General features: G+C 42.0%; 1 protein-coding gene across 1 annotated transcript in view; it reads right to left on the reverse strand.

Annotated features, from left to right (window-relative positions):
• Positions 1–17841, reverse strand: part of ESRRB (estrogen related receptor beta) — a 243819-nt gene extending 225978 nt beyond the window's left edge. Inside the window, exon 1 of the mRNA XM_079913204.1 lies at positions 17409–17841. The gene's annotated coding sequence lies outside the window, so the exon portion shown is untranslated. The remainder of the gene's footprint in view (positions 1–17408) is intronic.
• Between the last annotated feature and the right edge of the window lie 6786 nt (positions 17842–24627).

A 24627-nucleotide genomic window follows, 5' to 3' on the forward strand; every position in this document is an offset into this window, starting at 1 on the left:
GGCATCGCTGCCCTATTGAGACTCTGGAGAAAGTTTAGAAATAGCAATGGGAAAACCAGGAAGGCCCTGGCAAGGGCAAAGCCCATGAAACTGACAAACACACAAGGAAAGATACAGGGATGGGACAGTGAAAACACCGCTGAAAAATCTCAACTTACTTTGTTTCTTCAAACTTCCCACCTAAATACTAAAAGGGAAATGAGAAAAAACAAACCAAATACGCACTAACGATGGAAAATGGTATACGCCCTTAATAGCAAATCTAACCCTGTTTTCCCTCCCCCTCTAGACCACCTTTTCCAAGGGGAGAACTTAAACCCCACTGTGGTCTTTGAATGCTGCTGAGGGTGTGTAACTTCAGGTCCAAAGCAGCTCTGGTCCCAGGCAGAGGCACCTCAGGAGTTAACCAGGGGTATTTATTTACAGGTTAAAGAGGCCAGCTCCAGAGTGAGCGCTGTGCTGAGGAGAGAGCGAGCGGGAGCTAACAAGACGCTCTCTCTAGCGGCATTCTGGGCGATTACTCCTGAGCACCCAGCCATACCAAAATCAATAAACAATTTCAGCGCAGCCCAGGGAACTTTGCCACACTTAATAAAAGTCTCCAGCTGCAGTTATGGCTTCATTTCACCCTAACGTCTTCTTTAACTGTCCCTTCTTTTCAAGATCAATTAGAGGTACATGCAAAGAGAATAAAGAATTCCGCACGTGCGGGCACCCACACGCTAACGCAGACACCACAAGCAAACAAGGTCAAAACTAGTTATGTGTGCAGGTGAGCTCTCCCCTCCCTGCTCGTAATTTCCACTTCAGGGTGACCAGCAGTGGATACGTCCAGGGATGGGGTTGGGGGAGTGGAATTGGGTTTGGGGGGGAAAGGAGTGGGAGGGAGTGGGGGGATTGGCCACATATTTCCTAAGTACATATGACTAATGTAGATACGCAAAGCACTCCTACTCTGTTTATAGGTGTCCGAGGAGCTCTTCTTTTCTGAAAACCACCCATGATATTTTGCTTTTGGCTGTTTCCTGACTCCCCAGAAAATCAATTTGAGAATAAACAGAAAAAGGGAGAGAGGAAGTGAGACCAAAATGTGTTGATGTTATTGTTAGTGCCTTGAATTAAAGAGTTAAGAGGCATTGCCTGGGGTACGGAGGCTGGAGGGAGAAGAAAAGCTTCAATCTGTTGGGTTGTTTGTGTGTTTGTCTCATACATATTAGAAGCCCACCATCACACTGGCTCTGGAACTGGGACTGGTGCTTGCTTGACTGACCTGTTTCATTGGTCGTTTTCCAGGCTAACTTGGATATGTGACGAAACTAAATGAGAATCTGTTTAATTTTTTAAGAATGGTCCCAGTGAGTGTTACATTCTATACATTTCAAAGTTCATTACATGTGCACATCTCTATGTACACAAACGCTTTCCTCTCGCTTTAGAAAATTACTGGACTCTGTGAGATGAACTGCTCACCCCTTTAGGAAGTCAATAACACTAATTAATTCATCATCATTCTTGGATTCTTTGCCACTAAAGTGTGGTTAGAAACAAACAGAAAGCTCCAGCTGCAAAAAGCAAGAAGATAAAGATCTTCCGTGAAACACACTTTACAAAAATAAAGTGGGAATAGAGAGAGTATTAGGACTTTCGGAGTGAATATAGAAATGGTGACACTCCCCCTTCTTATTTCCCTTTCTCCAACTATAACTAACTCTGAGCGGTGAGCTCCAAGAAAACATAAAGCCAGCTATCTTCCTTCAGGTAGAGAAGTCCTTTTAGAGGAGGAGACAGTGACGCTAATTGCTTAATTGATGCTCTATCTTTTCCCTAGACTGCAAAGGCACCCTTGCCATTGAGTATGTGAAAAGTGGACATGCACAGTTAAGGTGAAGGCTTTGACCAAGGGCTCTTAGTCCCAGCACCCTCTCTGCCTCAAGGTGTGTCAGTCCATCGGTGCTGGTTCTCTGAGCTACAGGCTTTCTCCACTTCTCTGAGGACTTGACTCTATCATCAAGACAGCTGCAACTCGATTCTCTGCCTTCTTCCTCCAACTCCAAACGTTCTCATTCCCCATAGACTCTCACACCTCACCAGGTTTCTTCCAATCAAGCTTTGGGAGACCCCAAGCTCTTGGGAGGGTAGACGACATCAGAGTAGCAATTATAGCAAAGTTCACATTTCCCCCTGCCTGTGTAAGAAGTGGTTCTGTGTAAAAGTTCCATTTCTAGGGGAAGAAAGAATAGCGGTGAGGTATGTGACAACTTCTAATCCTGTCACAACAGGCTGGGATGCTAAAATCTGCAGTTTGACAGAATATTCTTGAGCATTTCAGGGCAAAGAATAAAGACATGCCAACCACAGAAAGCAAGCGGACTTTCTAAATTGTCTATTTTTGTTCTAAGACCAAACTAGGTATGCCGACAAGTCAGTCACAGATCTGTCCATGCACTAAGCGTTTCCTCAGGTCCCGGTGGCCTTCCATTGCTTACTAGCGTGACAGGTTCCTGACACCTAGTTAACACATTAGGCAGGAAATCCTAAGCCTACTGGTAGCTAACATAGGATAACCACAGGTACACCTACCTTTCTAAAACTCAGTCAATAAACACATTTGTAAAAAATATTCCACAAAATGTAGACTGATCTGCAGGTTCCAGTGGAAAAACCCAACTACAAAGGTGTGTGCTCTTGTGCCTTCCTCGTGCTTCTAGCCTATTTAATATTTTCATGGTGAGCACAGAGGGGGAGACTCATGTCTAATTCTGTCTTTTGATGTCCTGCAGGAGCTCAGGATGTGCAACTATCTTTCTAAGCCACCTTCACAAGCACACTCGTTTAAAAAATAATCAACTGGGAATCTGGTTAGAGTAACGTTTAGCAGTTGAGGGCTGAGAAAGGCAAACTGGAGATTAATACGAAATATATTAGGTAGCTAAAAAGGAGAGCAGTTGGACACCTGGGTATCTGAAGACCTCCTTTATTTTGAGAAATACATAAGACTTGTAGGATAACACACTTTCAAGTGGTGATTCAAATGGTATAACTCACCAAATTCACAAATGACAAGATCTGATCTGTGTATGTTTTCTGATCTCTGTATGGTTCTGTATATCATACAGAGCTTTGAAATATATATATTTGGAACCAAACAACATAGAAACTGACTTCAGCTATAAATCAATTCCTGGCTTGCTGATTGCTTTTTAAGGAAATTATTTGACCATTAAGTGTATATATGAGCTATGAGAGGTGATTGAAAATCACCTAGAGAAGATGAGAAATAATCAGACAACACGCTGACCTGGCCTCTCCCAACCTAGGCTACCTCTATCATCCCCGCTCACTCCACCGTAACGTGCATGGTAACTGATCACCTCATACCGAAGTCTCAACCAAACTCACTGGGCTGCTGATACTGGGGTCTGCGGAGCCCTAGCTAGCACTGCACTCCGTGCTCCTTTAGGGCGTGCCTCTTAACTCATCCCATATCACCCAAGTCCTGCAGGAAGATCTAAACATCTGCGCGAAGAGGACTGGGGCCTCCATTCCTATTTGCCGTATTAGTATAGGACCCTGGTTCTCAGAAGGTCTACGTCCCACTGTTGGGTTTTGTGGGGTCCCCTGTTGGGCTAAGAACTAGCATGAGTTCTTTCTTGGTTCTTTTCAGGGCAAATGATGAACAATTACAAAGACTTTTCTTTTTCATATGACTAAGGGGTTCTTACTAGTAACCTCTTAAGGAGGTTATTAAGGATTACTGAAATTTCACATTCATAAGCTTACATTAGCACATTCCCTGGGTTCACCAGGGACTTGCAGTCCTGGGTCTGCTATGCCATCTGGCATCTACGCAGTCCTGGGCCACACGGAGCAACTCCTGAACATGCACGCATAGACTCAAGGTTCCCACAGCTTTTGAAAAGGACAATTTATTATCAGTGTACTGTCAATCATCAGTGTTATCCTAAGTTGGTCAGGGTTTTTTTGTTTTTTCGTCCATACCATGCGGGATCTCAGTTCCCCAACCAGGGATCGAACCCATGCCCCCTGCATTGGGAGCGTGGAATCTTAACCACTGCACCGTCAGGGAAGTCCCAAGTCAGGGTTTTTAATAGTCATCATTCTTTCCTTTAAATTATTAATGACTGTTCGTGCTTCAACTTTATGAATTCTGTAGCATTTTCTGATACATATGTGCAGATCTACTTGGAATCTGTAGTTTTTTACTTGACTTCAAGTACTTGACTTAAAGACCTGTAATTTTGCCATTCAGTGTGAATCACCCATATTGCTTATGATAAAAGATAGATGGATAAATCCCCACCACACACACAATTTCATTGTAAGGGATCCTGGATTGCAATCACTGACTTTTTTTTTTACATTAGAAACTGAGAACGGGTAGGTGGTTAGCCAAAGTCACAGACGCTGGCCCTTTTCACGAGCACACAGGGTTCCTGGATACTAATAGCTTAATAAAGAAATTTAACATCTGTGGGAAATTATATGTTTCTTAGTGACATTAAATTTGCACATGAGACCAATCAATATTGAAGCAAATCACAATACACATCTTAGAACTTTCCCGTGATTAAAAAAAAAAAAAATCACCCAACACCGTAATGTTTCCATTTATAGAAATTCTGAAAGTTGTTCCCAGTTTTGGGAGACAGTTCACAGAAGAGCCGTACTAATATCACTATGCAAACCAAGTCCTTTCTAAAGGTTGAATCAGAAAAAACATTCAGGAAAAGGTAGCTTGTTGAAACGAAAATGATTCTAAGAACGTCAATAAGACCTCTAAGAGTCTTGGCCTGGCAACTTTTACTGGACTGTTCCCACACCAAAGATCTCGTTCCTCTTCTCCAAGTATCCTAACATGGCCCATTCTTCCCCATTCCAGCACTGCGGAAGAAAGATAAACTTTTTCTTCATTAACTCCCCTTCCTTACAAAGGCTTGATTCCAGTTTGTCAACTACCACAAGAAAGAAGTTGTACCAACTTCTAGAATTCAGACAAAGGGCAACTGCAATACACTGATGGATGAATCCTTTGTTGACCCAAATTTCAAATGGGAATGGGTGCTCCCCAGCCACCCCCAGCTGACCTCACACCCTTTGTGATCCCAGCATAGCATAGCATGTATGACTGTTGGCTTACTAGGGTTATTATTACATTTAACTCTGTTATATACAGCATGGAGAGATGTAGATATAGATATACACATATATGTAATATATAATATTATATAATGATGCTTTGTTAAGTATCCATTATGTGCAAAGTAGGTTCTTCGATGGTAGAAAGACAAGAGGGTGAGGAATGTGAGTAGATGACTAAGAAGACAACATCTGAAAAACCATTTGGCATTATATATATATCAAAACTGAACACACACCTACTCTATGACCCATCAATTCAGTCCCTAGGTATGTGTACATACATTCACCAAAAGAATGTAGAAGATATTCACAGCAATCCTATTTGTAACAGCTCCAAACTGGAAACAACCTAGATATCCATCAACAATAGAGTGAATGCATAAATTGTGGTATATTTAAACAACGGAATACTATCACAATGAGAATGAACAAGACTACTGATAGATATTACAACAAGTCGGATGAATCTCACAGATGTAATAATAAGCAAAAGAAGCCAGACCAAAACAGTAGCACTGTACGCTTCCATTTGCAGGAAATTTAAAAACAGGCAAAACTGATCCATGTTAATAGAAGTAAGGATAGCGGTTACCCTTGAGGGGGGCTGATGATTAAAAGCGGGTAAGGAAAAGAATGAGAAACGCAAAGAGAAAAGTAAAAATGTTACTTTTATTTACTTTAAAAAAATAGGATATATTTAAGATGTACAACATGATGTTTTGATATGCATGTACATAGTGAAATTATTACTATAGTCAAGCTAATTAACATATTCATCTCTTCACAAAGTTACCATTTTTTTGGTACTGTATATGGTGAAAGCACCTGAAATCTACTCTCTTAGCAAATTTCTAGTATACAATACAGTATTATTAACTGTGGTCATCATGTTGTACATTAAATCTCTAGACTTATTCATCTTACATAACTGCAACTTCGTACCCTTTAACCAACATCTCCCATTTCCCCTACCTTCCCACCCCTGGTAACGATGGTTCTACTCTCTGCTTCTACGTATTCAACTTTTTAAGATTCCATATATGTGAGATCATGCAGTATTTTTCTTTCTGTCTCTGGCTTACTTAAATCAGCATAATGTCCTCAAGTTTCACCCATGATGTAGCAAATGGATGTGTATACATTTCTTTACCCACTCATCTGTTGATAGACACTAAGTTGTTTCCATGTCTTGGCTACTATGAATAATGCTGCAATGAACATGGGAGTGCACATATCTTTTTAAGGTACTGATTTCAGTTCCTTTTGGTATATACTCAGAAGAGGGATTGCTGGATCATCTGGCAGTTCTATTTTTAATTTTTTTGAGGAACCTCCATACTGTTTGCCATAATGACTGTACCAATTTATATTCCTATCAACAGTGTACAAGGACTCCATTTTCTTCACATCCTCACCAACACTTGTCTTTTTGATAACAGCCATCCTTACAGGTGTGAGGTGATATTTCGTTGTGGTTTTGATTTGCATTTCCCTGATGATTAGTGATGTTGAGCATTTTTCATATACCTGTTGGCCATTTGTAAGTCTTCTTCGGAAAAATGTCTATTAAGATCCTGTATGGTCAGGCCACTCAAGATGGCTGTTCTCTTGCTCTTTGTACATCCCCTGCTGGACCAGTCCTTGCTTCACCCATACCCTACCTACATAAACGCACTTGCCCCCTGCCCGAGCTAGTGATAGTTCTAATCCTTAGGCCAGAACGGCTCCACCTGCTAGTTTATTAAAGAGAAACATCTGACCTTGTGATGGTCGTTAACCTGAGGGGCTGTGAGGGATGGGCCCCAGCTGCTGGTTTCCCTGGTAACTGATGAGCCAACCTGATGTCAATTCCCCCTATAAATGGTAGCCTCTTTCCCCACCAAGTAGCAAAGATGGCTGCCATGGTCTGCTTGTCAGCTGCCGTTCACAGTGGGGTGTCACTCCAGGACCTTTTGCTGTGGACCAGTAAGATCCCCTGTCCAATAAACCGTTAATGTCTCTGTTCCTGTCTCCGGGCTCTTTCTTCAGTCTCCAGACTGGGCAGTTACAAGGCTTGCAGGCCCTCGGGTGCAGCCCAACAGTTGAAGAGCCAGCCAGGAGGCTGAGAAAACTCCTGTGAGCGCCAAGATGTCAGGAAATAAGGATGGGGAATGGAAAATTGCAGGGGTGATCCCGAGGTGGCCGTCCACTAGCCTGAGGGGCCCCGTGGCAGCCGACTGCCATGGGAGATGTCTTTCTCTTCCATTAGATTGATGATATCCTATTAACTTTGGAATCTCTTACCAGTTTAAAAGTAACAGCCCTGTGCTTGTGGTTCCTCTGACTGCACAGGGATCCCTGGTGAATACAGAAAAAAATGCAAGGACCTGGATTATCTATCAGATACTTGGGTGTTGTCTGACCCTCCACCCCTAAACAGTTACAGACACAGGTTTTAGGGGTATTAACTCAGGGACAGACTTGTGACTTGGACGTGGCCAGTTACCTGGAAGGGTTTGCCTGGGGCCCGTGGCAACGGCAAACTAGTGAGAGTGTCCTTGGGCTCCTGATCCCAGCTACGGAAGCGGGCAGAGCGACCATATAGTGGGATGGACCAGCAGCCATGTGCATCTACACAGCGTTACAGCAGATGGGAGACCTTACAAGAGGCCTACCCGAGGCCTCGAGCAGCGCCCCAAATCACCATTCGGGGTCTAGAACAGCTGTGCGTGATGTACAGGACCCCCATGGACATTGGACAGTAACCCAGGGATCCACTTTACCGGCCATGAAGTTCAGGAGTGGGCCGATAAAAATGACATACGCTGGCATTTCCACCTGCCCTACAACCCCGCTGCTGCCCGGCTAATTGGAAGGATGAACAGGCTATACTTAAACAACAGCTGAGATGGGAAACCGCTCTCTCAACACGAGGACCAGGAGGCTAACTCGAGCCCTACGAACTATAACTAAATATCCCAAGAGTGATGGTCCCAGTGCCTACGCCGTGTGAACCCACTGGGGTGAGGTGTCACTCCAGGACCTTTTGCCTCGGACGTGTAACATTCCCTGTCCAATAAATCGTTGATGCCTCTGTCGCTGTCTCTGGGTTCTTTCTTCGGTCTCAAGCCTGGGCAACTACAAGGCTTGCAGGCCCATGGGTGCAGCCCAACAGGTCCTTTGACAGTTTTTTAAATTGGGTTGTTTAGGTTTTTTTGCTGTTGTTGTATGAGTTCCTTGTATTTTTTGGTATATTAACTCCTTATTAGATACATGGTTTGCAAATATTTTCTCCCAATACATAGGTTGCGTTTTCATTGTGTTGATTGTTTGCTGTGCAGATGCTTTTTAGTTTGATGCAGTCTCACTTGTTTATATTTGCTTTTGTTGCCTGAGCCTTTGATGTCATATTCAACAAATCATCACCAAGGCAATGTCAAGAAGCTTTTTCCCTATGTTTTCTTCTAGGAGTTTTACGGTTTCAGGTCTTTAATCCATTTTAAGTTGATCCGTTTATGATGCAAGATGAGTCTGATTTCATTCTCTTGCATGTAAATATCCAGTTTTCCCAGTACCATTTATTGAAGACATTATCCTTTCACCATTGTGTATTCTTGGTGCCCTTGTCAAAAATCCTTTGTATATGTTTGGGTTTATTTCTGGACTCTCAATTCTGTTCCATTGATCTACGTATCTGATTTTATGCAGTCCCATACTGTGTTTTGGTTTTGGTACAGTGATGGGTATGTATTTATTTAGATCAGTACCTTTCATCAATGCAAATGAGACTATGTAGAAAGATATAAAGAGGGGGAAATATCAACAGAAATGATAAAATACTTAGGAATAAGATTACAAATGTTGTGTATGATCCTATAAAAGATGTAATACACTAGAAAGACACAATGACTTGAACCGCAATGATCTACCATTGTTGGGGAGGAAGAAATTTTCCTCTACCCTTCTAGGTTCTCCTGGCTGGTCTAAGAATTGACATGAGACAGATTAACAGAGAAAATCAAACTTTTACTAACATGTATACATGGGAGAAACCCAGAAAAACTGAGTAACTCACCAAAATGGCCTAAAACCTCACCTTTTAAATATCCTCTTCAGCTAAAGACAAAAGAGGATGTTGGGGGTAGTGATTTGGGACTTCAAAGTGGAGGAAGGCAATTCACCTGGAGATGGAAAAGCAAGTGTTTGGTAAACATTTGCTGGGCCATGCCGAAACAATAGGACAGAGTGGACCCTTAGCTATGAGTTTCCCCACCACACCTAGCCCGTATTTATTGCAGATATCTCTGGTGATAGAGGCTCTATTATAGGAATAGAGCTATCTAAATTCTTTAGGCACTTACGGGGAAAGTCAAAGTTTCTGAGTCTTCTGGGGGCTTGATTATTATTTTTTTAAGCTCAAAATAATCCACATGTCAAAGATATTTTGGAGTGGCAAACTTTGTTCCCCTACAGTCCCATCTTTGAAACTTCTTTAAGTTTCACTGTCCAGAAGATGAAATTGTTAGACTGTTCCATCTCATCAAATGGTCTGAATGCTGATAATAGGTCAGTACTGTTAAATTCATTTCAAGAGGCAGTACCATATTGGGTTTTTTTTTGGGGGGGGGGGTATGCGGGCCTCTCACAGTTGTGGCCTCTCCCGTTGCGGAGCACAGGCTCCGGACGCGCAGGCTCAGCGGCCATGGCTCACGGGCCCAGCCGCTCTGCGGCATGTGGGATCTTCCCGGACCAGGGCACGAACCCGTGTCCCCTGCATCAGCAGGCGGACTCTCAACCACTGCGCCACCAGGGAAGCCCCCATACTGTTTTGATTACTATATCTTTGTAATATAATTTGAAATCAGGAAGTATGATGCTAATCTAACTTTCTCAAGATTGCTTTTGGCTATTTGGGGTCTTTGTGGTTCCATACAAATTTTAGAATTGTTTTTTCCTACTTCTTTGACAAATGCTATTGGAATTTTGATAGGGATTGCATTGAATGTGTATGGACATGGGTAGTATGGACATTTTAACAATATTCTTCCAATCCTTAAACCTGGGATATATTTTCATTTATTTGTACCTTCGATTTCTTTCAATGTTTTCTAATTTTCAGTGTACAGATTATTCCCCTCAGTTAACTTTATTCCTAAGTATTCTTTTTGATGCAATTGTAAATGGGATTTTTTTTCCCCTTCTGGGATAGATCATTGTTGGTGTAAAGAAACACAACTGATTTCTGTACTTTTTTATATCCTGTAATTTTCCTGAATTCATTTATCCTAACAGTTTAATGGGATCCTTAGGGTTTTCTATATAAAGGATCATGTCACCTGCTGACAGGTAATTTCACTGCCTGATTTAGATGCACTTTATTTTTCTAGTCTGATTCCTCTTGCTAGTACTTCCAGTCTGATGTTGCTTAGAAGTGGCAAGAGTGGGCATCCCTGCTTTATCCTGGACCTTACAAGAAAAGCTTTCAGTTTTCCCCATTGATTATGCATTTAGCTGTTCATAAATGGTCTTTTTTTGTGTTGAGGAAATTTCCTTCTGTATCTATTTTGTTGACAGTTTTTATCATGAACTTTGTTAAATGTTTCTTAATCTATTGAGATGACCATGTGGTTTTCTTTCAGTCTGTTTATATAGTGTATCATATTGTTTAATTTGCATACATTAAACCAAACTTACATCCCAGGAATAAATCCCACTTTGTCATGGTGTATAATCTTTTTGATGTGGTGTTGAATTTAGTTTGCTAGTATTTTACTGAGGCTTTTTGCATCTATGTTCATAAGATATTGGTCTGTAGTTCTTGTGGTGTCTGTCTGGCTTTGGTATCAGAGTGATGTTTGCCTCATAAAATGAGTTTGGAAGTATTCCTTCTACTATCCCTTGTTTAAGAGTTTAAGAGTCTTAAACTATCTCTTAAACTCTCTTAAACTATCTCTTAAACTAACTCTTAAACTATCCCTTGTTTAAGAGTTTAAGAGGGATTGGTATTAATTCTTTGAATGATTGGTAGAATTCAGCCATGAAGCTATCTGGTCCTGGGTTTTTTGAGAGTTTTTTGATTTCTACAATCTCCTTCTTTGTTGGTGTGTTCAGGCTTTCTATTTCTTCTCGATTCAGTTTATGTTTCTAGGAATTTATCCATTTCTTCTAAGTTAGCCAATTTGTTAGCATATAACTGTTCATAATAGTCCCTTGTACTCTTTATTTCTGAGGCATCCATTGTAATGTCTCCTCTTTCACTATGGATTGAGTCTTCTTTTTTTCTTAGTTAGATTAAAGGTTTTTCAATTTTGTTTTCAAAAAACCAACTTAGTTTTGTTCTATTACATTCTCTATTTGAGGATGCAAGGATAGTTTAAAGATGGAAATGAGATCTAGGGAATATTTTCAGGCTGGTGGGCAAAGGCGTGAAAGTGTGAAGAGTGTTCAGAGCAAAGCAAATAGTCCAATTGAGACTGTTTAGGGAAGTTATGGGAGATGACGTAGGAGGGTCTTGGGCACCTAACTGAAGAGTGAGCACCTAATCTGAGGTAATGAAGAGTCACTGAAAGTGTCTCAGAAGGAACGTGACAGGATCAGAGTCTCTGCAGCAGTGGTGTAAATGTTTGTCTTGTTGTGTATTCTCTATTACTATGTAACAAATTATCCCCAAACTTAGTGCCTCAAAACAACAAACTTTTCTTTTAATTGAAGTATAGTTGATTTACAACATTGTATTAGTTTCGGGTATACAGCAAAGTGATTCAGTTATATATTCTTTTTCACATTTGTCATGATGGTTTATTGCAGGATATTGAATATAGTTCACTGTGCTATACCCTGTAGAACCCTGTTATTTTATATACAGCAGTTTGTATCTGTTTATCCCAGACTCCTAATTTATCCCTCCCACCCCCTTTCCCCTTTGGTAACCATAAGTTTGTTTTCTATGTCTGTGAGTCTGTTTTCTGTTTCATAAATAAGTTCATTTGTGTCATATTTTAGATTCCATATATAAGTGATATATGGTATTTATCTTTCTCTTTTTGACTAAACTTCACTTAGTATGATAAACTCTAGTTGCATCCATGTTGCTGCAAATGGCATTATTTCATTCTTTTTTATGGCTGAGTAGTATTCCATTGTATATATACCACATCTTTATCCATTCATCTGTCAATGGACATTTAGGTTGCTTCCATGTCTTGGCTATTGTAAATAGTGCTGCAATGAACATTGGGGTGCATGTATCTTTTTGAATTATGGTTTTCTCCAGATATATGCCCGGGAGTGGGATTGCTGGATCATATGGTAGCTCTATTTTTAGTTTTTTAAGGGACCTCCATGATGATTTACACAGAGGCTGCACCAATTCCCACCAACAGTGTAGGAGGGTTCCCTTTTCTCTGCACCTTCTCCAACATTTATTATTTGTAGACTTTTTAATGATGGCCATTCTGACCAGTATGAGGTGGTGCCTCATTGCAGTTTTTTTTTTTTTTTTTTTTTTTTGCGGTATGCGGGCCTCTCACTATTGTGGCCTCTCCCGTTGGGGAGCACAGGTTCCGGACACGCAGGCTCAGCGGCCATGGCTCACGGGCCCAGCCGCTCTGCGGCATGTGGGATCTTCCCAGACTGGGGCACGAACCCGTGTCCCCTGCATCGGCAGGCGGACTCTCAACCACTGCGCCACCAGGGAAGCCCAAGAGCCTGGATCTTAACTCAGCAAGTTAAATCTTTTAGACTGCCACCTGTATTGACATATTTTCCACACATGTGGATAATGTTTATCTCATTTTCAGAACATTCTCAGGATCTGAGCGGCACCACACGGTGTTTTGCCCAAATGAGAACTGTGGAAAAGCCCAGTACTAGTCTGTAGAGAGCATGCATGCGCATGAAGTCTACATTTGCTTCTCTGTGACTTCAGCAGGAGCTACTCTTAACCTTGCCCAGCCGAGGTCCTAGTTTGGGTCAAGAACAAAGCCAAAAGACAGAGGCTATTTTGGGCTAGTTTTAACTTTTTCATTTTGAAGATGAAAAAATGAGATGGGAACTCCCAGATGTACATGAACTGACTGTCCAACCTAGGATGGTTTAGGGGCAAGGAAGTTATTCTACAATAGTGGTTCTCAAAGCATGATCCCTAGACAAACAGCAACAGCACCACCTGTTAGAAACCTGGTAGAAACGCAAATTCTCAGACCCACCCAGACCTCCTGAGTCAAACTCTGGAGATGGGGCCCAGCAATCTGTGATCTAACAAGCCTTTTAGGAGATTCTGATACATGCTCAAGCTCTGGAAAAATTCTACCCCCAACTCACTGCATGTAATTTAACAATAACTTGGTAAAGAAGCTGGACTAGACACTTGCATTCACTCTTGTGCAGGAGCACACAATGGCAGAAACACACCAGATCATGACACGTGGCACAGTGATACAGATAACCACTTAGAGTCAGCATCAGAGCCCAGGTTCCTTGATCCCAGAAAGTAGGAAATGTCTAGTCTTTCAAGAAGAATAAAGAGGTGTGGGGGAGGAAGAGAAAGAAGAAAAGGAGAGAGAGGAGGAAAGAAAATCATTATTTTAAACTTGATTCCATAAGACATCAATTCTTAAGACAGTCACAGAATTCAAACACTGGTGATCTTCAGACAGCCTTAAAGTTAAACATTTTCAATAATTGCTCCATGACACTCAGCATTATTGAGGGCATTGTTCACCTCTTTGAAAGAACAAACATCCCACCAGAGATGTGTCTGGTACTTCAGAACTTTCCCCCAAACAAGTAGTTTGCTTTTATCTCATAGACACTGAGGAGGGAATCGTTGATTATGTTTCCTTCTTCCAGAAAACCCAGAATCAAATTAGCAAGTGCACATCAATCAGCCTCTGGTATAAGAGACTTGCGTGGCTGCTTTATTTTTCCTGCCTTTATTTCTCCCACCTGATGCTCCTCCCTTACCTTCTACTTTGCTGTACTATTTGTATTTTTGTCAGACATCTCAAATCCTTTTAGGAACAAGACTGGCGATAAGAATTCAAAAGGCAGAGGGAGTCTTTTCCCAAGCAAACTGAAAACCTAGGAGGAGTGGCTGGGTGACAGCCATCGGCACAACAGGACCTTCCCTGATCCCTTTTGGCAGCAGCGGCCGCAGGCACTGCACTCGGGGTCAGCCTTTGAAAAAGCAGGAGCGAAGGGAGGGAAGAACAGCTGTTAGCAGCAAAAAAGCTCTGTGCAAGTTGTTTTCTAGGGTTAAGAAAGGGGCATAAGGAGAGGAAATCGAGGTCTGGCTTCTCCATCTTATGAAATGGACCTATTTCTGTCTTCCTTAGTCTTAAGGCTAAGTCAGCATTCACACAAGACTGGCACACCTGATGCTGGCCCCCCAGATCACAAGCATTTCTCCCTTTGGGTATAAGGAACTAGCTACAGATACAGACCACCTGACTCCACTCTGCACAGAGTTCCCAGGGAGACAGGCTGGCTTCAGGATAGGAAAGCAGAGACAATTAAGGGGATCTGGTTCAGGCTTATTGCAAAACTGAAAGAATGTTGTTTTGATTTCCTATCTAGTTTGGAACAGGTCAAGGGTATTTTCCCTGGGTAGCTACCTTGGAGGGACTTATTTTAGCTTCAAGGCAGGCTGACTGGAAAGGATTCAGGAGTCAGCCCCAGAACAGGGCAGTGGGGGCCGTCTGGAGCTGCCCACTCCACCAGCCAGCAGCGGCCCCCAGGAAAATTTCCATCAACCGCTCCATCAGAACTGCAGCGTCAACCTTGACCAGTCCCTTCTGAGCCCAGTTACATCCATAATGACACCTCTCCACCTTCCCCTTCCCCCAGGAGCGTGACAGATGAGAGGCTTCATGGAACAAGTCCCTGAGCTGTGATGGGAATCCGTCTCGCTCCACTGCGGGAAAAATATATATCCCTGAACCGCTGGGAGGGATTCTTTCACTATTCATCTGCGGTCTTACTGGTAGTCCTGACTTCCTCATTTTACAGGAAAAAATGAAACCAGATTGAATGGCATATTCTGACAATGCTTTTTTTAAACACCAGGCTGAATGGAATCTGGGAGGTGGCAGAGAGAGCACTAAGAACAGAGGGTTTGTGAAGCCCTGGGCTGGGCCGTGGAGACAAAGAGGAGAGCTGCCCCTGCAGGTGGAAGGCGAGGGAGCTTCCCAGGGTGGCCTGCGTGCACCGTGAGCACACAGGGTCAGCTCAGGGCTGCATGTTTATGTCCCACTCAAAAGCTTTTTGTTGGGAGCAATTCACAGTCATCCAGAAATCAGACTGGGGAAGCTGTGTAGAGAGAAGGTAAATTATATCAAAGGCAGAGATATTCACAGGGTGAAGAAAGTGCAGGGCAGACACCCAAAGACCATACGCTCAGTGCTGTCCACATTAGCAGCGAGCACCAGGCATACTGAGAAGGCGTAAACCCTTGGAGAGCTCTCATGAGGGCGCTTAGCCTCCAGAAGCTCACCCTAAGGTCACCGTAAGCAGGCTGAGAAGCGATCATGGGGGAAGGATGGAGGTGGTGGGGTAGGGCGGGGAGGCAAAGTTGTTGGAGTATAGTACAGTCGGCCTGGCTAGAAGGAGGACCTGGCCAGCTCAATCAGAGCCAATGTGGGTCACGAACCACCTCAAAGGCCATGGCAGTGGTGGTGATGTTCAACCACCTGGTCAATGGCTGGAAGACTCATTCAGCTAAAAGCAGAGTGTCTGACCAGTTCTTAACTAGCCTTCTGTATTATGCATAGGCTTAGCAAACACCCTCTGTATTCATTTTCTATGCCACTTAACTACCACAAAGTTAGCATCTTTAAAGACACATTTACGATCTATAGCTTCTATAGGTCAGAAGTCTGCACACAGCTTAGCTGAGTTTCCTGCTGAAGGGTCTCATGCAGCTGCAATCCAGGTGTCAGCTGTGGCTGTGCTCTCACCAGAGGCTCAACTAAGAGACCTGCTTCCAAGCTCCTTCAGATTGTTAGCAGGTTTCATTTCCTTGTAGGTGCCAGAGTGAGGGTTTTAGTTTCTTGCTGGAATCTACCCTCAGCTCCTAGAGACTGCCCACAGTCGCTTGCCGCCTGAGCTGCTTCATGCAGGTTGCTTCTCCAAAGGCAGCAACAGGGAAGGAGTGGCAGGGGCAGAGGGAGACGGAGGGAGAGAGAAAGGAGTCTTACATAACATAGTCATGGGTGTGACATCCCATTGCCTTTGCCATATTCTAATTGTTAGAAGGAAGTCAGTCAAGAGGAGGGGGTTACCCAAAGGTGTGGACACCAGGAATACAGCCGTGAACAAGTCATGTCTTAGAGGGAGGTGGTGAAGGAGAGGAGGAAGAACAAAGTCATCTCTATGGGGGAGGCAGAGAGGGAGGAGGGTAAGAGAGAGCATTCATAAATTAAAGAACATATGTTAGATTAAAAAATGTATCTACAAATCTCAGTATCTGGACTTCATTTGGATCCTGGTGTTTCTAATGTTTTTAAAAAAACACCCTGATAATTATGAAACAATTGGAAATTTGAATATCAACTGGATATTTGAAGACATTAAGAAATTATTAATTTTTGAAGTATAGTAATTGTATTTGTGGACTTTTAGTCGAGTCCTAGAAATTCATACTGAAATATAAAAGATAAAATGATACGTCTAAGCGGTTTTCTTTAAAAAACGATGAGAGTGAGAAGGTAGAGCTCTGAATGAGGTAGAAGACCCAGAGGCTGATGGTTGTGCTGGGATGATGGGCGCATGGGAATTCATTAAGCTATTCTGTCAACATTTGTGTGTGCTCAAAATCCTGTATAATAAAAGCTTTAAAAATGAACATGAAGAGGGCTTCCGGGAAGATGGCGGAAGAGTAAGACGCGGAGATCACCTTCCTCCCCACAGATACACCAGAAATACATCTACACGTGGAACAACTCCTACAGAACACCTACTGAACGCTGGCAGAACACCTCAGACCTCCCAAAAGGCAAGAAATCCCCCACGTACCTGGGTAGGGCAAAAGAAAAAAACAGAGACAAAAGAATAGGGACGGGACCCGCACCAATGGGAACGAGCTGTGAAGAAGGAAAGGTCTCCACACGCTAGAAGCCCCTTCGCGGGCGGAGACTGCGGGTGGCGGAGGGGGAAAGCTTCAGAGCTGCGGAGGACAGCACAGCAACAGGGGTGCGGAGGGAAAAGCGGAGAGATTCCCGCACAATCAGGGCCGACCGGCACTCACCAGGCCGAGAGGCTTGTCTGCTCACCTGCTGGGGCGGGCGAGGCCTGGAGTTGAGGCTCGGGCTTCGGTCGGAGCGCCGGGAGAGGACTGGGGTTGGCGGCGTGAACACAGCCTGCAGGGGGTTGGTGCACCACGGCTAGACGGGAGGGAGTCCGGGGAAAAGTCTGGACCTGCCGAAGAGGCAGGAGACTTTTCTTCCCTCTTTGTTTCCTGGTGCGCGAGGAGGCGATTAACAGCGCTGCTTAAAGGAGCTCCAGAGACGGGCGCGAGCCGCGGCCATCAGCGCGGACCCCAGAGACGGGCATGAGACGCTAAGGCTGCTGCTGCCGCCACCAAGGGGCCTGTGTGCGAGCACAGGTCACTCTCCACACCTCCCTTCCGGGGAGCCTGTGCAGCCCGCCACTGCCAGGGTCCCGGGATCCACGGACAACTCCCCCGGAAGAACGCATGGCGCGCCTCAGGCTGGTGCAACGTCACACCGGCCTCTGCCGCCGCAGGCCCGCCCCGCACTCCGTGCCCCGCCCCCCACCCCCGGCCTGAGTGATCCAGAGGCCCCTAATCAGCGGCTCCTTTAACCCTGTCCCGTCTGAGCGAAGAACAGGCGCCCTCCGGCGACCTACAGGCAGAGGCGGGGCCAAATTCAAAGCTGAGCCCCTGTGAGCTGTGAGAACCAAGAAGAGAAAGGGAAATCTCTCCCAGCAGCCTCAGAAGCAGCGGATTAAAGCTCCACAATCAACTTGATGTACCCTGCAGCTGTGGAATACCTGAATAGACAACGAGTCATCCCAAATTGAGGAGGTGGACTTTGGGAGCAAGATATATGATTTTTTCCCCTTTTCCTCTTTTTGTGAGTGTGTATGTGTATGCTTCTGTGTGAGATTTTGTCTGTATAACTTTGCTTCCACCATTTGTCCTAGGGTTCTATCTGTCCGTTTTTTGTTGTTTTTTTGTTTTTTTAAAAACTTTTTTCTCTTAATAATTATTTTTTGTTTTAATAACTTTATTATATTTTATCTTATTTAATTTTATTTTACTTTATCTTTTTTCCTTCCTTCCTTCCCTCCTTCCTTCCTTCCTCCCTCCCTCCCTCCCTCCTTTCTTTCTTTCTTTCTTTCTTTCTTTCTACTTCTACTAATTCTTTCTACTTTTTCTCCCTTTTATTCTGAGCCGTGTGGATGAAATGCTCTTGGTGCTGCAGCCAGGAGTCAGTGCTGTGCCTCTGAGGTGGGAGAACCAACTTCAGGACACTGGTCCACAAGAGACCTCCCAGCTCCACATAATATCAAATGGCGAAAATCTCCCAGAGATCTCCATCTCAACACCAGCACCCAGCTTCACTCAACGACCAGCAAGCTATAGTGCTGGACATCCTGTGCCAACCAACTAGCAAGACATGAACACAACCCCACCCATTAGCAGAGAGGCTGCCTATAATCATAATAAGGCCACAGACACCCCAAAATACACCACCAGACGTGGACCTGCCCACCAGAAAGACAAGATCCAGCCTCATCCACCAGAACACAGGAACTAGTCACCTCCACCAGGAAGCCTTCACAACCCACTGAACCAACCTTAGCCACTGGGGACAGACATCAAAAACAAAGGGAACTACGAATGTGCAGCCTGCAAAAAGGAGACCCCAAACACAGTAAGATAAGCAAAATGAGAAGACAGAAAAACACACAGCAGATAAAGGAGCAAGATAAAAACCCACCAGACCTAACAAATGAAGAGGAAATAGGCAGTCTACCTGAAAAAGAATTCAGAATAATGATAGTAAAGATGATCCAAAATCTTGGAAATAGAATAGACAAAATGCAAGAAACATTTAACAAGGACCTAGAAGAACTAAAGATGAAACAAACAACGATGAACAATACAATAAATGAAATTAAAAATACTCTAGATGGGATCAATAGCAGAATAACTGAGGCAGAAGAATGGATAAGTGACCTGGAAGATAAAATAGTGGAAATAACTACTGCAGAGCAAAATAAAGAAAAAAGAATGAAAAGAACTGAGGACAGTCTCAGAGACCTCTAGGACAACATTAAACGCACCAACATTCAACTTATAGGGGTTCCAGAAGAAGAAGAGAAAAAGAAAGGGACTGAGAAAATATTTGAAGAGATTATAGTTGAAAACTTCCCTAATATGGGAAAGGAAATAGTTAATCAAGTCCAGGAAGCACAGAGAGTCCCATACAGGATAAATCCAAGGAGAAATACGCCAAGACACATATTAATCAAACTGTCAAAAATTAAATACAAAGAAAACATATTAAAAGCAGCAAGGGAAAAACAACAAATAACACACAGGGGAATCCCCATAAGGTTAACAGCTGATCTTTCAGCAGAAAGTCTGCAAGCCAGAAGGGAGTGGCAGGACATATTTAAAGTGATGAAGGAGAAAAACCTGCAACCAAGATTACTCTACCCAGCAAGGATCTCATTCAGATTTGATGGAGAAATGAAAACCTTTACAGATAAGCAAAAGCTGAGAGAGTTCAGCACCACCAAACCAGCTTTACAACAACTGCTAAAGGAACTTCTCTAGGCAAGAAACACAAGAGAAGGAAAAGACCTACAATAACGAACCCAAAACAATTAAGAAAATGGGAATAGGAACATATATATCGATAATTACCTTAAATGTAAATGGACTAAGTACTCCCCCCAAAAGACACAGATTGGCTGAATGGATACAAAAACAAGACCCATATGTTTGCTGTCTACAAGAGACCCACTTCAGACCTAGAGACACATACAGACTGAAAGTAAGGAGATGGAAAAAGATATTTCATGCAAATGGAAACCAAAAGAAAGCTGGAGTAGCAATTCTCATATCAGACAAAATAGACTTTAAAATAAAGACTATTAGAAGAGACAAAGAAGGACACTACATAATGATCAAGGGATCGATCCAAGAAGAAGCTATAACAATTGTAAATATTTATGCACCCAACATAGGAGCACCTCAATACATAAGGCAAATACTAACAGCCATAAAAGGGGAAATTGACAGTAACACATTAATAGTAGGGGACTTTAACACCCCACTTTCACCCATGGACAGATCATCCAAAATGAAAATAAATAAGAAAACACAAGCTTTAAATGATACATTAAACAAGATGGACTTAATTGATATTTATAGGACATTCCATACAAAAACAACAGAATACACATTTTTCTCAAGTGTTCATGGAACATTCTCCAGGATAGATCATATCTTGGGTCACAAATCAAGCCTTGGTAAATTTAAGAAAATTGAAATCGTATCAAGTATCTTTTCCGACCACAACGCTATGAGACTAGATATCAATTACAGGAAAAGATCTGTAAAATATACAAACACGTGGAGGCTAAACAATACACTACTTAATAATGAAGTGATCACTGAAGAAATCAAAGAGGAAATCAAAAAATACCTAGAAACAAATGACAATGGAGACACGATGACCCAAAACCTATGGGATGCAGCAAAAGCAGTTCTAAGAGGGAAGTTTATAGCAATACAATCCTACCTTAAGAAACAGGAAACATCTCGAATAAACAACCTAACCTTGCACATAAAACAATTAGAGAAAGAAGAACAAAAATCCCCAAAGTTAGCAGAAGGAAAGAAATCATAAAAATCAGATCAGAAATAAATGAAAAAGAAATGAAGTAAACAATAGCAAATATCAATAAAACTAAAAGCTGGTTCTTTGAGAAGATAAACAAAATTGATAAACCATTAGCCAGATTCATCAAGAAAAAAAGGGAGAAGACTCAAATCAATAGAATTAGAAATGAAAAAGGAGAAGTAACAACTGACACTGCAGAAATACAAAAGATCATGAGAGATTACTACAAGCAACTCTATGCCAATAAAATGGACAACCTGGAAGAAATGGACAAATTCTTAGAAATGCACAACCTGCCAAGACTGAATCAGGAAGAAATAGAAAAGATGAACAGACCAATCACAAGCACTGAAATTGAAACTATGATTAAAAATCTTCCAACAAACAAAAGCCCAGGACCAGATGTCTTCACAGGCGAATTCTATCAAACATTTAGAGAAGAGCTAACACCTATCCTTCTCAAACTCTTCCAAAATATAGCAGAGGGAGGAACACTCCCAAACTTATTCTACGAGGCCACCATCACCCTGATACCAAAACCAGACAAGGATGTCACAAAGAAAGAAAACTACAGGCCAATATCACTGATGAACATAGATGCAAAAATCCTCAACAAAATACTAGCAAACAGAATCCAACAGCACATTAAACGGATCATACACCATGATCAAGTGGGATTTATTCCAGGAATGCGAGGATTCTTCAATATACGCAAATCAATCAACGTGATACACCATATTAACAAATTGAAGGAGAAAAACCATATGAGCATCTCAATAGATGCAGAGAAAGCTTTTGACAAAATTCAACACCAATTTATGATAAAAACCCTGCAGAAAGTAGGCATAGAGGGAACTTTCCTCAACATAATAAAGGCCATATATGACAAACCCACAGCCAACATCATCCTCAATGGTGAAAAACTGAAAGCATTTCCACTAAGATCAGGAACAAGACAAGGTTGCCCACTCTCACCACTCTTATTCAACATAGTTTTGGAAGTTTTAGCTGCAGCAATCAGAGAAGAAAAGGAAATAAAAGGAATCCAAATCAGAAAAGAAGAAGTAAAGCTGTCACTGTTTGCAGATGACATGATACTATACATAGAGAATCCTAAAGATGCTACCAGAAAACTACTAGAGCTAATCAATGAATTTGGTAAAGTAGCAGGATACAAAATTAATGCACAGAAATCTCTGGCATTCCTATACACTAATGATGAGAAATCTGAAAGTGAAATCAAGAAAATACTCCCATTTACCACTGCAACAAAAAGAATAAAATATCTGGGAATAAACCTACTTAAGGAGACAAAAGACCTGTATGCAGAAAATTATAAGACACTGATGAAAGAAATTAAAGATGATACAAATAGATGGAGAGATATACCATGTTCTTGGGTTGGAAGAATCAACATTGTGAAAATGACTCTACTACCCAAAGCAATCTACAGATTCAATGCAATCCCTATCAAACTACCACTGGCATTTTTCACAGAACTAGAACAAAAAATTTCACAATTTGTATGGAAACACAAAAGACCCCGAATAGCCAAAGCAATCTTGAGAAAGAAAAATGGAGCTGGAGGAATCAGGCTCCCTGACTTCAGACTATACTACAAAGCTACAGTAATCAAGACAGTATGGTACTGGCACAAAAACAGAAAGATAGATCACTGGAACAGGATAGAAAGCCCAGAGATAAACCCACACACATATGGTCACCTTATCTTTGATAAAGGAGGCAGGAATGTACAGTGGAGAAAGGACAGCCTCTTCAATAAGTGGTGCTGGAAAAACTGGACAGGTACATGTAAAAGTATGAGATTAGATCACTCCCTAACACCATACACAAAAATAAGCTCCAAATGGATTAAAGACCTAAATGTAAGGCCAGAAACTGTCAAACTCTTAGAGGAAAACATAGGCAGAATACTCTATGACATAAATCACAGCAAGATCCTTTATGACCCACCTCCTAGAGAAATGGAAAAAAAAAACAAAAATAAACAAATGGGACCTAATGAAACTTCAAAGCTTTTGCACAGCAAAGGAAACCATAAACAAGACCAAAAGACAACCCTCAGAATGGGAGAAAATATTTGCAAATGAAGCAACTGACAAGGGATTAATCTCCAAAATTTATAAGCAGCTCATGCAGCTCAATAACAAAAAAACAAACAACCCATTCCAAAAATGGGCAGAAGACCTAAATAGACATTTCTCCAAAGAAGATATACAGACTGCCAACAAACACATGAAAGAATGCTCAACATCATTAATCATTAGAGAAATGCAAATCAAAACTACAATGAGATATCATCTCACACCAGTCAGAATGGCCATCATCAAAAAATCTAGAAACAATAAATGCTGGAGAGGGTGTGGAGAAAAGGGAACCCTCTTGCACTGTTGGTGGGAATGTAAATTGATACAGCCACTGTGGAGAACAGTATGGAGGTTCCTTAAAAAACTACAAATAGAACTACCATATGACCCAGCAATCCCACTACTGGGCATATACTCTAAGAAAACCATAATTCAAAAAGAGTCATGTACCAAAATGTTCATTGCAGCTCTATTTACAATAGCCCGGAGATGGAAACAACCTAAGAGTCCATCATCGGATGACTGGATAAAGAAGATGTGGCACATATATACAATGGAATATTACTCAGCTATAAAAAGAAATGAAATTGAGCTATTTGTAATGAGGTGGATAGACCTAGAGTCTGTCATACAGAGTGAAGTAAGTGAGAAAGAGAAAGACAAATACCGTATGCTAACACATATATTTGGAATTTAAGAAAAAAAAATGGCATGAAGAACCTAGGGGTAAGACAGGAATAAAGACACAGACCTACTAGAGAATGGACTTGAGGATATGGGGAGGGGGAAGGGTGAGCTGGGACAAAGCGAGAGAGAGGCATGGACATATATACACTACCAAACGTAAGGTAGATAGCTAGTGGGAAGCAGCCGCATAGCACAGCGAGATCACCTTGGTGCTTTGTGACAGCCTGGAGGGGTGGGATAGGGAGGGTGGGAGGGAGGGAGACGCAAGAGGGAAGAGATATGGGAACATATGTATATGTATAACTGATTCACTTTGTTATAAAGCAGAAACTAACACACCATTGTAAAGCAATTATACTCCAATAAAGATGTAAAAAAAAAAAAAAAAGAAAAATATTATTAAAGACAGTTTATTTTCTATCACTTATATAATTCAGTTTTTAAACATAAAATTATAATTTAAATGAAAACTACAGTATTGAGAAGGATTATGAGGCAAACCACATTTCACAAGTTCTTTCAAGGAAATTAAAAATAAACCAGCTGTAAAAGTTTCAAAAAAAAAATGAACATGAGTATATACCCTTAGTAGTAATCATAGACAAGCAAAAACCACGTGATACCACTTTGTGTCTATCTGATTGCCAGAAATATTTTTAAGTGACAATAGCCACTGCAAGTGAGGGTGTGATAAAACAGATACTCTGGTGTGTTCCTGGGTGGGGATGGAGAGGAGTGGAGTATAAATTGGTTCACTCTTCCAGAGTCATTTTGATAATATGTATCAAGTCTTATCCTTTGATCCAATTATTCCATTT

This window comes from Stenella coeruleoalba, assembly GCF_951394435.1.
Source record: "Stenella coeruleoalba genome assembly, chromosome: 2".
In the NCBI taxonomy this organism is placed as follows: Eukaryota; Metazoa; Chordata; class Mammalia; order Artiodactyla; family Delphinidae; genus Stenella; species Stenella coeruleoalba.